Source organism: Mus musculus, chromosome 13 (genome assembly GCF_000001635.26).
Source record: "Mus musculus strain C57BL/6J chromosome 13, GRCm38.p6 C57BL/6J".
Taxonomy (NCBI): Eukaryota; Metazoa; Chordata; class Mammalia; order Rodentia; family Muridae; genus Mus; species Mus musculus.
Window position 1 is genome coordinate 56,585,071 of NC_000079.6, and position 16,831 is coordinate 56,601,901.

The window sequence follows — 16,831 nt, forward strand, 5'->3', positions numbered from 1 at the left end:
CCAAAATTGGTTACTTGAGTTTCTTGAAAGTCAGATGATCTTGGTTTTTACATTATATTCCCGGCTCTTCTTTGGCAGTTAAAATTAGGACTGTGGTGCTTGTTTCATTTCCTTGAGACAAACTCTCAGTATGTAGCCTTGGCTGTCCTGGACCCTGCTGGGTCCATCAGATTGGCCTCCAACTCATAGAGGTTCACCTAATTCTGCCTTCCAAATATGGGTAAAAGGTGTGTACAACCCTCAATCACTTTTTTAAATTGCCATAACCTGGAATATAAAGATCAGGAAAAGCAAGCGAGCGCTGATGTAGTGCTATGATGCATTTGCATCAATTCCCCTTCCTTCTTGCCAGGTAGATGAGATGGAGCTCAGAATCCTGCTGAGTGTAATAATCTCATATTCAGTAACTCGCACACATGGAGAGCTATCACCACCTGTTTAAGTTTGTCAGTCATTGGGAAGGGATCAACACGTCACAATAGTTTAGGCAGCACTGGTCATAGCTGGTGATCACCTTCAACTGTGGAGAGAAAGATCTGCTACAAGAGATGCATTTCTTGGTTTTGTCTAAATATTTAGGCTACAGAACAACTGAGAGAAACGGCAAGCAGACAGTTGTGGAATTTTCTGATGCAATCTAACTGGATGTCTGAATTGGGACCTATGTGCCTTTTTGGAAGATCTTCAGGTCGATGACACTCATTATCATATTCTTAAGGCTGGTTACCTCGGTAACCAGGGGAAGCCTGCTTTGAGTCCTTACATGTCTGAAGGCTGTAGACTGATCTACACTCAACCTCCTTTCTTCAGAACCCAACAATGTGCATGTCGGAAGTGATGGCTCATGCCGGAAGTGATGGCTCATGCCGGAAATGATGGCTCATGCCCGTCATCTCAGCCAATGAGAGGCTAAGGTAAGAGAGCTGCCATGCTTTTGAGACCTGCCCATCTTCTCTATAAAGCACCGAGGGGCAAGTCCAAAGCCAACCAAGTGGGTGTTGTTGTTGTTGCTGTTGATGTTGTTGGATTAGTTCTCCTCCACAGTGGCATTGGTAACTTGGCCTTGCAGTATTTTTTCAGATGTGTTTCAATGAGAGCTCCTGGGCTTCAGGTCCCCAGGGCCATTGTTTAGAAATTCACTCAATGACTCCCCAAACACAGTGTCAAGTACACTCAGCCAAAATTCGTCATAGCCATGTCACAAGGATGTTTGTTCAGGCAGCTTGAAGACTTTCTCCCAGGACCTGTGGCCTTCCTGTGTTCTCCTGCCCACACATGCTCAGACAAAGCTCCTCTATATCAGGAAAGAGGAGTGAACTGTGTGATCCGTTGCCATATTGCCTCCCACTAGAGACGAGCTGCTCTGGTCTTTGTCCTTGAGGTTTGATCAGGTAGGGATTTCATGTACGATGCTTCACACTTCCAGAAGGAAAAACACATGTTCAACAGTTGAGGCACTGCAACCCACCATAATTTAGAGACAGTCCTATAAAATAATAGAGAAACCCCACCAGCCAAAGATCGCAGGCCCCAGAGAGCCGGCTTTGCTAAGGATGGTGGTCTCAGGCCTTCAAACTTGCTTTATTTAGAATACTCTGAGCCATTTCAATTTGCACACCAGCAAAATTGTATGCCATTACTCGTTTGTGATTGCTTTTGCCCCAGTTGCTCAAACTCTTGCCTCTAGATGTTCTGTATCTTGGATGTGACTGGGTGGAGGGTGGGGGAGGAGCCTGAGTCTTCTCCTTCTGCCTGGCACATCACTGTGCTCTCGTCTGCTCTCTCCAAGCCTTGTGCCTGTCCTCATTGCTCATACATTTGGCTAAGATCTCAGCTTGGCTCCTTGTTGGCTGTCTTAGTCCCTTCTCTGCTCCCATGGATAAAATGCTAAAGCCACTTAGTTGAGGAAGAGTTTATTCTGGCTCGTGGTTCAAGGGTCTAGTCTGTCATGTCAGGGAAGGCATAATGGCAGAAGAAGAAGGTGGCTCTGCATCCATAGGCAGGGAGGCAGACAGGGATGAGGGCAGGTGCCCAGCCAATAAGATGATGTCACGCACAGTTAAGATGGGTCTTCCTGCCTCATTTAACCAAATGTAGATAAGCTCCCATGGACATGGTCAGAGGCTGGCCTACTAGATTGATGAGTCTGTCCTCTTGACAGTTGATGTGTTTATAAAAAGATAAAGAAAGGGGAGGATATGTTCTATGGAGATGTAGTGAGGTATGGGGGAAGGGGGTGCCTCTGAGGCCCATGCTGAGGCATCCCTTCCCCCCTGAGGGACCAGCCACACAATGGTATAGTATAGAATAGAGTTTATTCAGGGCATGGGGGGAGGGGAGTCAAGAGGGTAGTAGAGGCAGAGAAAAGCAGAGAGAAAGAGAGACAGAGAGAGAGAGACAGAGAGAGAAGAGGAGGAGAGAAGTAGAGGCCAGCCATGAGCACGTGGGGGTGGGGGAGAATGGGGAGAGAGGGGAGAAGGGAAAGTAAGAGTAAGAGAAAGCAAGAGAGTGAGGAGGGGGCAAACAGCCCCTTTTATAGTGAGTCTGGCACACCTGGCTGTTGCCAGGTAACTGTGGGGCGGAGCTTAGACAGAATGCTAAAAACAGTACTAACCAGACATGGTTCTCTTAGGTTTCCGTTGTAGCATTATGCTAAAAAACATCCGTTTTGTTGCAAGCCCCAAAGCATTTTCAGGATCCCACCACTGTTTTCCTTCTTGCTGTAACCTTAGCATCACCATTCACTCTTAAAGAGTGGGGAGGGGTGGGGGCCTTTACTGAGACCAGTAAATTCCCAGGGGAGTGGTGTGAGGATGCCTCTGGAGCCATGGGTGTCTGTCAAGACCCCTTAGAAAGGTGATGGAGTGGCAGGTTGAGGTAGGGTACAGCTTAGAGCCCTGTTCCTGGTACCCAAAGGTTTTAACTCAGTGGCAGTCTATTAAACTGCTCTATCCTTTACCTCAATATCCTGTTCTGTGATGAGCTAAAGAAAAGGTCTGTTGGAGCTGGGGAGGGTGCTCAGCGGTTAAAAGCACCAGCTGTTCTTTCAGAGGACCTTGGTTTGGTTCTCAGCACCCACTTGAGGTGACTCACAACTCCTTGTCACTCCAACTTCAGGGGATCCAATGGCCTTTATGGGCACCTACATACATATGTAGATGTGGTACATATAGTCTCTCTCCCCGGTCCGTCCGTCCCCCCCCACCACCACCACCAAGTTTCTCACCTGGCATTTCCTTGACTACTGATCCTAATTCACAGAAGTATGTTAACTTTCTGAGTCATAGTCAGGTCTCATGAGATAGACTAGGGGACCATCAATGAAGTGTCATTTTAGAATCAAAGTCCTAAAGATTCTTAAGGGACTTTGAGACCATAAAGAATAACACACCTTAGGCAATCGAGGGAGTTTAGAGTTCCCTAGAATCTCACTGGGGAAGTACAGTCAGATACCAACAAGGCCAGGTGGTGGTTACGTAGGCTACTTCCGGGTCCTGACTCCGGGATGGACTTGCTGTGCGACCTTGGACAGAGCAGGGCTCTTGCTTTGTTTACAAATACGAGGATTGGTCTGGAAAGTCTCCAACATGCCTCCCACCCCAAGGTTCATCTTTGTTTTTGGGTGCTGTGATTCAGTGGGAATGCCTCAGAAGGAGGGATTGGCTGACCTTGGGCTGACTGATCAGCTCAGGCAGCCAAAGGAACTTCTGTGCCAGGGCTCATCACTTCTTCTGTGACCCAGCTTCTCCAGCTCAGCTCTTTGCCTCTTAGAATCCCTCAGAACCAGACGGCCTGTGTGCTTGCTGGTTGACCACGTAGTTTACTAAGCTGTCAGACAGTTTATCTCATGTGTGTGCATGCGCGAGCATCGGATGGAACAGGAAAAAAAGCATCTCAGGCCCCCTCTGAAGTGAAGTCTGTTCTTCCTTTCAGGACTGATTCATGGCTAAGCCTCCACAGTCGGACATTGCCTCATTCTGGCGGTGAGACTCGGGCCTCTGTCAGGCCAAGTTTAGACAAGAGTTCCAAGGCACAAGTGAGTAAGTTCTGATGGACGGGGGCTTGCAAGGCTTTCTCCCCTCATCAGCCTGGCCCAAGGCCTCCCTTGTTCTTCAGGTGGATTTTTTCCCCTTGTATTTCAATTCTAAATCCACCCTATGCCAGGCAGAGGTGAGTCAGTGCCCCTGGTAAACAGCGGGCTGGCACCCTGCTGCCTGGCGGGTCTGAACTCAGGTGTGAATTCCCTTTGTGCAGTGACTAGAAGATTTAAGATCTCTGAGGGCTTCATCACCCTGACCCCTCTGGAGGAGCAGGTCAGTCTCCTGACCACTCTGCAGCTAGGAGGCTAGCTACCCTGTATTGTCTTCAGACATCTTTTTACTCCCAACCATGATAGGACCGTGAGCATATTTAGCAGATTAGGAGACATCTCTGAAACCAGATAGTCAGGTTAATACAAAATCCCCTCAATGGGCATAAATAATCCAATTAGCTGTTAATACACAAACAGGGCTGTCACAGCGCTCAAGAGTAATTACTTGGAGGAGTTCTGCCTCACACCCCTTTCAAGACAAGCCACGCCTGTTCCTCTCCGTGATAAGCCTCAGGAAGAGGCAAGAGTGTGGGGTCCCCTGTATCATCCACATCCTGAGATGCTTCCAGAGGGAAAGTGCACATGTCTTAAAGGATCCTTGTCTGTGGCTCTTACCAACCTCACTGCCTGGATCTCTTGGGCCGACCCAAAGCACAGGGTGTCCTGCACACATGCATAGGCCGACCAGACCATTTCCCCCATTGCCCTGTGCATCTCTCTAAACTCGCAGAGCTGAAGGAGCACATAGGCTCATTGCTTCCGACGGAATGGACGCTCCATGGCCAGCTTGATTCTGGGGAAATATGTTGTATTAATCTTGTGCTTTCAGCAAAAACAGCCCGTGTGTTCAGTCTATGCCACTGATAAATGTTTACTGGACAGTCGTAGGTATGAGGTATCCCTCTCTACACTGGGAGCAGAGAGATAAACAAGGAATAAGATGACTGCCCACAGGAGTTTACACATAGTGGGGATTACACATATAACAGACAACCAAACAAACAGTATAGCTATTCAGACATAACAATTTGACAGGCGCTGCGTGGAATCTGGCTTCTTCAAAGTAAGTTCCGAATAACAAGAAGTGGGGGGGGGGGGAGGAAAAGCATGAGAGAGAGAGAGAGAGAGAGAGAGAGAGAGAGAGAGAGAGAGCAGTAAACTGTCCCTGAAACAGAAATAAACTTGTCACATTAAAGAAACAGTGTCTGGTGGCTGGAGAACATGGGGGGCGGGGTGAATGGCATGACCTTGGAGAGCAACTGGGACCAGATCCCTCACATGACTCTAAGTGCACTGGATGTCTCTGAGATACTCTGGAGAGGGGCAGGGTAAAACTGTTCTTGGAGGGATTTTAAGAGGAGCCGTTGGTAACCAGGCTCCTTTCTTCCTGTGTGGAGATGTCTGTGTGTCCACCCACCTTCCGTATTCCAGAAAAGAGGGATGGCTTTTGCAGGCATCTATCCCGCTCAGCTGTTTGGGTGTTTGTGTGAGCCTTCAGGGGAGAAAGATATCCTGATACCCAAGTAACTTTCTTGAGGAAAGAAGCCACACACTTGGCACTGACCAACTTCTCCTCAGCCAAGGTCCTTTCTGTAGGGAGTAACCAACACAGTACAGTTCGGGAAGTCAAAAGGCATATGTTGACATTGGTCTTTGCACGGGTAAAGCTTGCTTGGAGGACTCTGTCAAGACACTCTCTGTCACTGGAGGCTCCCCCATTCTGTAGTCTTCATATTGGTTTTGTTCTCTCTTGTCCTAGGAGAATTTCCTCCCAAATAGAGCCACTTCCCTTAAGCTCTTTCCGGTGCCACCTAGATACTCTGAGGAATTTCAGGGCTCTCCTCCTTGCGATTTTCCTGAGACCCTGGGATCCAACCTCAGTTGACCACCAGGAAGACGGCCTGCTGAAAGATCTTCTTGTAGGCCAGTGCGATGTTTCTCTCCCGGACCTCATGAACTCAGAATGGGTGCCAGCTCCCGTTGTTAGGAAGAGCTCTGAAGAGCTCCAGCTGCATCGGCCCTAAGCAACAGGGTCTGTAGAGGCCAGGGCATCACTCCCCACCTCTGAGTTCTGATTGTGTTGGGCACTATTGTCGAGCTCTGTCCTAAACTGTGTCCGGCTCCTCCAAAGGTTCCAGATCCTAGTCACAGAAAGCCAACAGGCCATTCCAACTCCTGATTGATGTCCTTTCCGGCTCATGACTGATGTGCTGGCCTTGTGTCCTCATTCCAGATGGGTGACGCTCGGAATGACTGTGCTCTGGCCCTGTCTCGCTCACGTGGATGAGGCCCACGGCCACTTGCATCTTTCTTCTGGATTGTCACTTGTCTCTCCTCCCTCTGCCACCCACCCTCAGAGTGTGACAAGCCTTATACACACAGACTAGCTAGTTCACTTTTAAGGAGGTGCCATTGAAAGAGACCATCATCTTCTCAGATGGACTTTGAAATAACTCTTGATATTTTACTGATGCTCCTTAAGAATTAGCAGAGAGGTCTATGCCCCCACTCCCGAGCAGTTAGCTTGACGGTTGCAGCTGCTCCAGCTTGCTGTGTCTCTGAAGGCTTAACCTTGACACAGTGGCCCCTAACCCACGAGGCACAGAGCTTGGCTTCATTTCTGCTCCTTCCTCCTAGAACTTAACTGTCTGTAATTTTGATAAAATGTGAAACCTTCCAGAAATGCATGGGTGGTAGTGCCTGGAGTATAACTTGTCTAATATACTAGGGTGGAGATGGGGCTCTGCATGTGTGATGGAGGGGTCCCATACCCAGCACCAGAGAGGGGGAGGGGAGGGAGAGGAGGAAGGAGGAGGGGAGGAAGGGGAGGGGAAGTAAGGTAGGGGAGAGGATGTCAGAGAGAAGGGGAAGGGAGAGGAGGGGAGGGAAGAAAGGAGAAGAGGGGACAGAAAGGAAAAAGAGGAAGAGAAGGATAGAGAAGGAGAAGAGGAAGGGAGAGAAAGGAGGAGGAAGGAACAGTTGCTTTGACACACAGAGCTCACAGTATAGTTCCAGGGCACAGTGCCAGTCAGATCAGTGAAGTCGCTTTGCTGATTGGTGTCCTCTCTGGCTCATGAAGTCTCCCTGACTCCTTCCTCTGCAGTTTCCCCCTACGATTTTTCCTTCAGAAACACAGCTGCTCTGGTCACCAGCCTGGCAGAGGTGAGACTCCTCAGGTGGGTGCATCGATAGCAAAGGCCATCCCGGGCCGCCTCACCAACGTGTGTCACATCACACATGTTCAGTAGCATTTGATTTAAAGTACATTATTTTAACAACGGATTTTGTCTCGGTTGAAATCACCACCATAAAACTTCCCTACACACAAAACAAGATGGAATTGGTGTGTAAGGAGACTATCCTTTTCTTCCCTCTGAATCTCTGGCAAGTCCAGATTTGACTCCATGTTTTTTCCATTGATGAGGAAGCCTACATTCACGTCTTAGTTGACACAGCTCATGTGAGACCTTAGCAGCAAAGAGTGATTTCCTACCGTGTTTTCTTTACTTTGATAAATTACTTTCTAATCCACCATCACCAGCATCCTAGGATTCTCTCTTTTTCTCTCCCCTCCATGAAACCCTCCTGGACCTGAAAGGCCAAGCAGCCAGGACTTTTCCCCACAAATATGCCTGGGAGTTTGAGAACCCAGCCCAAAGCACTTGACAAATCCTTCTGATAAGGCAGTTTGGGAGTACAAGAAGAGGATTTTGTTCTAAGCTTTGAAATATTTCTTATCTGATAATCTTTTGAATCTGTTTTTGAGTGGGATTGCAAAGCCGTGCACGCTGACAGCTAGCGGGAGGCGAATGTCTAAGCGTTCACATGTGTGCCTAAATGTGTGCATTGGAGACAGCTTGTGGTCTATGGGCGAAGGAGGATCTTGAGATGAGTGGTCATCCTCCTAAGCTAACAGGGGAGGGATTTACTCTGGTTGTTTTGTAGCCAAAGGTTTAAAAGCAAACTACATCGTCAACCCATGGACTTCAATACCAGACATGAACTTGAGAAAAGCTTCCTCCAATCTCCAGTGAAGTTAGGGGGCCAGACTCCTGTCTCACCATGAGGGCTTTCTGTCCATAATGCTGTATGCCTTGCTTTGCACACGAGAGCACACACTTACATGTAAGTGTGCATTAGTCTCTGCTGTAGTGTTATACAGCCCATGTTTCAGACAATTGCTTGTTCATGTTCTCTGAGGAAGAGGAAGTCGGGTGTTGTGTAATTGACTGGAATCTCAGAAATTAATGCTGATATTTGGTAAGCTGTTTCCTCTTCTCGGTGTGTCTAATTCGTGCCTTTCTGGATAAATGTCAAAACTGCAGCTCTCATCAGAAAGTGTGTGTGAGAGTGTGTGCGTGCACATGTGTGCACATGTGCACATGTTAATTTGTGTACACATGTTCATTTGTGTGCACACCTATGTGCTTATGCATGTGGATGCCAGAGGTGGGTGCCGGGTATCTTCATCCGCCTTATTTTCGGATATCGCTTCTCTCACTGAACCTGGAGCTCACTGATTGGATAGACAGGCTGGCCCACAAGCTGCAGGGATGCTCCTCTCTGCCCACCTGACCCCCACCAGTGACAGAGGTCACCGGTGTCTTTTGCTACGCTCAGCATTTTACCTGGCTGCCGGATCTGAACTCAGATCCTCGGGCTTGCACACGGAACACCACACTGGCTGAGCCATCTCCTTCGCCTTCCTCATCAGAAATTCGAACTCAAAAACATCAACTTCTGAGGTCTTAGTGAGAGGCTTATTTTTGAGTGAGGGATGTTCTTAATGCAGACATGTCACCACCGCCTCATCTCTGGAATGTGTGGGCATGTGCAAACAGGTTTCTCCGTTTGGCTCAGAAAGCCTCACTTTCTTTTCTCCTTGGGGCTGACGTTTCTGTGGGAGATTTAGGTTTGCATGGAGTGGGAACTGCTCAGCCCACTGGAAGCTTCTGTAGAGTTACAGACATAGCCGAAGTTAGAGATGGTCTATAAGGCGGCCTGGCTCCCGCCCAAGGCCAGCTGCACTTGCTAAGGAGATCCCAGGCTCAGCCCTCAGAGTGTTAGTTATCAGCCAAATGTGACACATGGCTGCATATCCCTAAAGGTCCCCTGTGGGCCTCCCAGCAGTTTCTGCAGCCTGTTCCAAGCCTCACGCTAGGGAGCTTGGGGGGCTCCTAACCACTTTAGATAAGCTGGCCCTATCCTAATGGGGCCTGTGGAGTTCTGGCTACACTCTGCACACCCAGGAGAGGAGCAGAGGCCAACTCACTTCTACAAGTTAGAGATCCACTCTCAGTGGCTACTGTGCTCCAGAGGAAACGCCTTCTCTCACCTCTCCAGTGCCTAAGAGTTGGGGCTGAGACACGAATTAGTGAATGGTTCCTACCATTCACCTACAACCCACAGGTCCCAAATCTGACCTCCAAGAATTGTCTTGAATGTGATTGGTGTGAATCCGTATGCCGACCCTGTCTGCAGGGTGGCCTGGCTTTTGGTGTTAGGAGTGGGTACCTATTGAAGAAGGGACATGGATGCCAATGATGGTTGGGTGAGGTCTCCTCCCTGTGCTGCTTCTGATGTTTAAATATCTGCATGCTGCCTGGCTTTCTATAAGGGCAAGCTGTGAGATGATTTCCATATTTCGAAGGAAAAGAGAGGCAGACTCAGTCCGAGCCCAGATGTGAGCCTCTGTATGTGAGGACTTGTATCATGAGTTTGTCCCGAAGCCAGAATAAAAGCTGCCGGAGTGAGCTGTAGCAGTGACTGGAGGATTGGGGGATGTTTCCTTTGAAGTCTGGTGGTCAGTTTCTGCCAGTTGTGGGATAAAAACCCCATCTTGCCCTACTGAAGGGTAAAGCTATTATTTAGAAGGGAGAGGCCCAAATTTTGTGTTAACTGACATACATGACAGGAATTTTTGTGTTGCAGGAAGGAGAGCAATTTGCCTAATGCCAGGTTTGCCTACTGCTTTTAGAATAATGATTTTTTTTAAAGAGCTATCCCCTACCCCACTAAGGCTGTGTATTGAACCCAGGGCCTGGAGCAAGTCAAGAGCACTCTAATGTAACAGCTTTAATGAAACAGATTATCAGGCTACTCCCTGGCGGTTGCCGCCTCCTCTGTAGAGTGTCAAGATCTATCAGGCCCTGCCTGCTGTTCTCAGGCTTCCCAGCCATGTTAAGGCTGCCTTCCACCTCGCTGAGGTACAGGACAAGGGTATCTGTGGCAGCTGCTGTGTGCACAGCCAGGCGTTGGGGCTTCCAGATCAGCAACGTCAGCAGGGCTTCACTCTGCCCTCACGGTCCCAAGTCTAATGGGAAGGAGGCATGCAGGGAAAGAAAGGAGAGGGCATAAGGGCATGTGAGGAAAAAGGTAGATGTCGTGCTGTGAAGAAGTCCCGTGGGGGCTCTTAAAAAGCTAGCAAGTTTGGCCAAGATGGAGAAGATGGAGGATCAAGGGTGGGCTGTGAGAACTGGAGGTATGAGTCACTCAGCCGGGTTGGAAAGTGGTGGTATGTCTGAGGGAATCTAGGGTGAGGAGAGCAAAGGCCACGATGGGGAAGTCTTGCCATGGGTGGGAAAGGGCTAGAGGCCACCTGGTGCAGGTGTGTGTGTGTGTGTGTGTGTGTGTGTGTGTGTGTGTGTGTGGTGTGGCTGCCTAGGCGCGTCCGTGCTTCTCAGCCTGGCTGCCCACTAGAATCACCTGAGAATTCCCAAACCAAACAAACCCCACAGGCAGACAAATGCTGCACTCTCTCAGCTGTATATGGAAGCTAAAATGTGGATCTCATGGGAATAGAGAGTAGAACTGTAGTTACTAGAAGCCAGGAGGTCCATGAAAGGTCTGAGAGAGGAAGGCTAATAGGTCCAGAGATGGAGTCGGGTGGGAGAGGTGACTTCTACTGTTCTATGACACAGCAGGGTAACTGTGGTCAACAGTTAAGGATAGTCTCAGAGTAGCTAGCTAGCAGATTTCCTTTAGTGCTACCAACTGGGCTAGTCAGATTTTCAGTGTTGTGATGGAATGACCTGGTATAAACAAGGGATGGAGGATTTATTTGGGCTCCTGTTTTTAAGGGTCTCAGTCCAGAGCCCTTGACTGGTGATTCTGAGCTCACAATAAGGCAGAACCTACTGTGTGGCAGCAACGGACTGGAGCACGTGACAGAGGCCACGCCCCACCTCAGGCAGACAAGATACAGGAGTGGGAAAGGGGCTGGATTCCAGGTATAACTTTAAAAGTTTGCCTCTTGGGGCCTACTTCCTCCAGCTTGACCCCCACCTCCTAAGTTTCCACCACCAACTGGAGATCAACTGTTCCATGCATAAGCCTTTTGGAGACGGGGTCCATATTCAACCCAGGACATCAACACCAAGAAATGAGTCATGTTCCAGTTTATAGATAAGGTAGCCAGCCTTGTCTGATACCATGCTGTGTACGTGTCCTGAAATATCACGCTGCATCCAGTAAGTGTGCACAACTCTGTGTCTGTTTGGTTCTTAAGAATTCTAGATTAGTCTGTCCATGGTATGTCACAGGGTGTCGGGTATCTTAAAGTTCCCAACCATCAGCGACTCTGAAATGAAGACAGAACTGATCACCACACACTTCCTAAGGATTCCAATGCAAAGGACAGGGTAGCTCCAGAGTGGACCAGAGATGCTACCATTCTGGGCTGAAGACCATTAGTGAGAGACCGAGCATCTGCAGCCCAGAGCATCTGCTGAGCTACTGATCTAGAGAGGACAGAATGAGAAAACCTTTGGGTATGTCTTGGGATGCTGGCCTCAGCTGAGAGAAGGCTATTTCAGTCACATGTGGTCCCAATACTTCAAGGACAAATGGGAACTGTCAAGTAGTGTACCACCCCCTGACAGGCTACAGGAAGATCTTTCGGGGCCTATGTGTAAACTGTACCAGAACCAATTTCCAGATCCTTCATGGGCATGCCTAGAGCACCCTTTCTCTTAGATGGCACATTTCCCCCCATTTCTCTTTTCACCTTAATGAAAGCAAGACTTCCCTGTAAGCAGCCACACCGAAAGCACTGTGCCAGAACCCCCAGGAAAGGCAGTCAGACAGCACAGGCTCCGAGATCCATGCAAGAAGCAGGCAAACTGTGCACCTCGTTCTATCAAAGTGGTCTCTAGGAAGGCACATAGATTTGCCTTTCTCCCTGGATCTAGACGAAGACAGGCAATAATATGCTCATTTGGATTAAATTGAAGTCCTGCTGTTCTCACCCAAAGAAGTCTGGGCTAGTGTGACAGCGCAGGCTGGTGGCACATTGAAGTCACTCAGTAGTGGCTCACGTGAGCTGTGTGGACCGGTCCTTGTGCTAATCCCTGCTCATGTGCCACATCCAACCTTCCCAGCAGCCTTTAGGCTCCATTGTTATTTCAGATTACACAGAACCCTCATGTATATGAGAGCAAGCACTTGCCCAAGCCTGGGCAGAGATGGACTTGAAACAGGGCAGAGATCTTTTTTTTATAATTATATGAGCCAAATCTACATCTCCAATATTTTGACAAAAAAAGAAGGTACGTACACATTCAACATAATGCTCTAACATTTTTAGGCAATGATTTAAATATATAATAAAAGAATCTTTACATACAAGCTTTAGAATGTACAAGAAGGTCAATTCTTTGAGGAGGTTTATAAACAATGTATTTGAAGATTGCTGACTCTGAGCCAAACAGCCCGGCTAAGACTCTTGGCTCAGTCCCTGTGCAGCGCTGGCCAAGTCCCGCCCATCCTGAGGCTCAGCCCCTCCTCTGCAAAAACGAAGACACGTGTCTTTTCAGCAAAGTCGTCAGAAAGATCAGATGAGATATCCCAAGAAGTGGCCTGGCTTGTAGCCCACTCCATGGAGTTGTTAGAATCATTAGCACAGTTGGCATCTCGGAAACCTTTCTGGCATGGGACAGGCGTCCATTTTAGTGAACATCCTCCCTCTTTGCTAAGAGCAATGGTTCCCGGATTTGTTCCCATGGAAACCTCCTGGGGAGTGAGAACATGGCACGGCTAGGCTCCATGTCTCTCACCATCTTTCCTTCTCAAACTTACTCAAAGAAAATCTCAAGGCATACCTTCTCTTGAGACTGTAGGCCTACAGTGGCTTTCCCCTCTCCTCCTGTCAGGTAGTTCATGAATAAAACATGGGTGGGTGATGAATTCTGGGAATGGGGCAGACATTCCCCCACCCTCACCAAGCTGGTGATCAGCTAGTCAGGAGGACAGGCATGCCACTGGTTGCCATGGTGACAGTAGACCAACAGGGCCAATGGAAGAAGTCCAGAGAAGGACGCCTACCAGGTTATGGTGGGCAACACGAGTGTCCTAGAGAAAGAGTTGCCTATGCTAAAGCATAGTGGGCAAGTGGAAGTCAGGCTGGATTCTGAGAACAGAAGATTCTCCTAACTGTAGAGATGCATGTTTACTGGTCTTGAATTTGATGTCACCTCTTCCCCTGTCTTCCTAGACAATCCCATGCATCTGGCAATCATAGAGAATCTTCTGATGTTTCATGTTTACTACCCTAGTTGCTCAACTATGCAGCACCACAGCTAACGTGTTGGTAAGCAGTTGTTGGTTGTTGAGTTTAAGAGGAAGGGAGGACTCTTGCAAACTCTTGGCTTTCCTTGTATCTTCTCTGGGCTTACGCAGCACTGCATGGAACCCAGTCTAGCCAGACAGAGCTACCAGTATCCTACCTGCTAGCTCCCAAGGCGTGAATCCCTAGGAGGCAATATTCTGAAATGTATGTTCACATGTGGTTCCAGCATCAGGATTTATTTGGGAGCAGTTGGCCCACAAGAAGAATGTATGGCCACTGATCCTTGGGCTGGGGCTCCAGGTTGGTAATGGTAAATGTAATGATGTGGCTTGTCTCAGCCTGCATCTGCTGTCCCAGACCAGAGAAGAACAGAGTCATCAGTGGGGATGAGAAGGCAGGATTGTCCATTCATACTCGCTTGGTCCTAGCAAGTCAGATCTAGTCACTCAGCTGACACCTCAGCTTTTCTTGCTGCCCCAAAGTGACCTTTACCCTTCGCTGATCCCTCTCTTTTTCCCTCTTTTTCTCTGGCTCATCCCTTTCAGGGTAGTCTCTTCAAACTCACAAAATTCACAGACCCAGGGAAACAGTCCTATTCACCAACAAGTCAAAGCTACCTGGGACTGGACATCATTCTTTTTAAGACCCAAAATGAAGACCTTCTGTGACCTTCCAGAATCTTCTATTTGTGGCATGTTCCTGGAAAGCCACAAGCCAGTATTCTTTGTCTTCCCAAGAGCACAAAGCTAATTCTTACACTACCAAAACATCAGAATCTCATGGTTGGCTCCAGAGGTTTGGCGGTACAATCCTGGCCACATAACTTCCCATTCCTCTGCTGAAGAAGGTCCCACTTAACTTAAACCAATCTGTGCATTTTCCAGTTTCTTGACCCTCAGTGCTGATTCTCCCTGTGGTTTATGGCAAAAGAAGTTGCTCAATGACTGAGAATCCAGAGGAGACTGTGAAACCCGGGGGAGAACCCAAGCACAACATAGGAGGCTGGGCTCAACTAACTTGGCTTCAAGACTTCAAGCTACACATGAAGAGTTTGAGTCACAGACCAAGGTGCTCAAGGCTGACCTTGCCTCAAGGAGGGAGGTCAACCACTTGAATCAAGCCAGATCCAACCACCTCCATAGGATCTCTTGCATGAAGGAAGGTCTAACTGTCCCTACTAGGTCCTTTTGCATGTCTGTCTGTGGCCCCAGTCACTTGATTCTGTCTCAGGCATGTGGTGGCCTTTTGTAAGCATCCACAGATGGGAATTACCCTCTCTTGCTTCCTCCCTTCTAGACCACAGAACAGACAAGAATTTCATCTATAGGAAGTACAGGGTCCTGAGCTAATGGTTCCCAGGGTGCCATTTCTACTATAAGAGGTTTCTATCCCAAATCTAGCCTCTGCTGCCACCTTTGACCCGCAACCCCAAGGATCACTTAGAAGCATTCTATGGCCTTCTTCTGGAGGAGACATCTTGGGCTATGCAGTCTTCATGGGTTGCTGTCATCTACTCTGAGGTCCTTGCCAGGTAAACATTCAACATGGGCCGATGCCTCCAGCCAAGTGAAGCCTCTGAAATAAAAACACACAGGCCATGCTGCTGGGACCGGTAGCTGCTAGCTGGGGAAAGGACTCCCATTCGTTATTGTCCCAGAGCTGACACTGTGCCAATCCCCACATCTGGAATCGATTAGAAAGAGAGAGCCTGAAAGCCTGGGTCTCATGACCCTGCCTGCCTGCCTTTCCATTTAACTCTCTGGTTAGAAGTGATAACTTGGGTCTCCAGAGTAAGTATAGAAAGTAAAGGAAAAAATAACTTGCAATGGCACAGCATCATTATTTCGGGCGGGGGGAGGGGCTTCAGTGAGCCTTGTATCTAAATAAACACTTGTTGGAGGTTGCACATTGTGCTGTATGTTAATCACCGTGCTGAGCCTTAGTGAGCCCAGCCTTATGACCTGTGTCCTTCCCAAACTTGGCAGACTCTGCCGCATTGTCCCAGGGGCTCAGTAGAATCTGTGCTTATTGGATTTGGTCCCAGAGAGAAAGAGCCTGGTGTTTGCAGACCATAAAGGCCTCCACTTGTTGCCTTGCCTTGTCTCCTTGAAACTGCAAGCAACCAGAAAGTTCAGCAGAAGCCCGAATAGCACCAACCCACGATGCTGGCTGGTGTTCCTGCAGATGACATGAGGACCCACAACTATCAGGGCCTACTTTGGGGCTTCTTGCTTTTGGAGAAGTGGCCCAAAGAAGAATGAGATGATCCACCTTTGAGAAGACAATGAATCAAACCTCTCCGTGTTGAGAATATGCTACACCATAGAGGGGAGGGTCAAAGATGGAGATTTAATGTAAAAAGTCAGGACGGCATTATTTGCTCAGTTGGAATTAGTGCATTTAAACATGACTTCTTTATGCTCTTCTGAGTCTCCCAATTTATCAAGTACTAACAGGAACCAGAAAGCCAGCCGGATAGACGTCTACAGTTTCTGCCTGAAGAGTTGCAGGCTACCTTGCTGACACAGCTTCCCTCTCATTCAGATGATGAATCACCTCTTCTGGGAAGAGTCTGGGACCCCTGCCCCCCTCCCTGCCCACACCAGCTGTATGGCGTGGCATGCGGTTGGTACTTCCCTCAGGAGCTGCTTTTGCATAGAGCCTTGTATTAGGCGCTGATTTCACCGTGTGTGCGTCTGGCTCCCTATGGGCTGAGTGCCTCCCGCCCGCCAGTCATGACTCAGTCCTGTCTGGAAGCGGCCCTGCGGCCCACTCCAGGCTTGCTCCAGAGAGAGCTCAGACAGATGGAAGACCCCACCAAGGCCTACTTTCTGGAGTGTGCTGACTTCTGAAAACTGCCAGAACATTTCTTTTCAAAGGACTGACTAATAATAGGATCAACTCAGCCCCTGATGTGTGGCTGCTGCATTAGAAAGGAAGTAACTTTTGTTGTTGCAAGACTTTGATGCCCTAAATGTTAAACAATGCTACTAGTTTAACTAATTCACATACATGGAACACATATTTGATCAGTAATGAAACAAAAGTATTTGAAGTTCTTTCTTTCAGTGTGCTCAGCCACCCCTTCATTGGGGCACTTCACTTCTTATTTCCTGTGACTTTCCGGTGCTTTATAGAAGTGGTGACTGCTTCGTGGATATGAGTCCATCTCC

The 16,831-nt window shown here is 48.5% G+C and overlaps 2 long non-coding RNA genes across 5 annotated transcripts; both read left to right on the top strand.

Moving 5' to 3' along the window:
• Window positions 1–619: 619 nt before the first annotated feature.
• On the top strand, window positions 620–6,684 carry Gm32759. The gene is made up of 3 exons (XR_382491.2): window positions 620–914; window positions 3,934–4,036; window positions 5,853–6,684. It is a non-coding gene; the product is annotated as a predicted gene, 32759 (long non-coding RNA).
• Window positions 6,685–10,410: 3,726 nt separating this feature from the next.
• Window positions 10,411–16,604, top strand: 2010203P06Rik. 4 transcript variants are annotated; one of them, XR_382494.3, is made up of 5 exons: window positions 10,411–10,574; window positions 11,173–11,562; window positions 13,584–13,679; window positions 14,204–14,726; window positions 15,059–16,604. It is a non-coding gene; the product is annotated as an RIKEN cDNA 2010203P06 gene (long non-coding RNA). The 4 variants fall into 4 exon arrangements; XR_382492.3 differs by having other exon boundaries at window positions 10,419–10,574; window positions 14,204–16,604; XR_873495.2 differs by having other exon boundaries at window positions 10,420–10,574; window positions 11,366–11,562; window positions 14,204–16,604.
• Window positions 16,605–16,831: the final 227 nt, after the last annotated feature.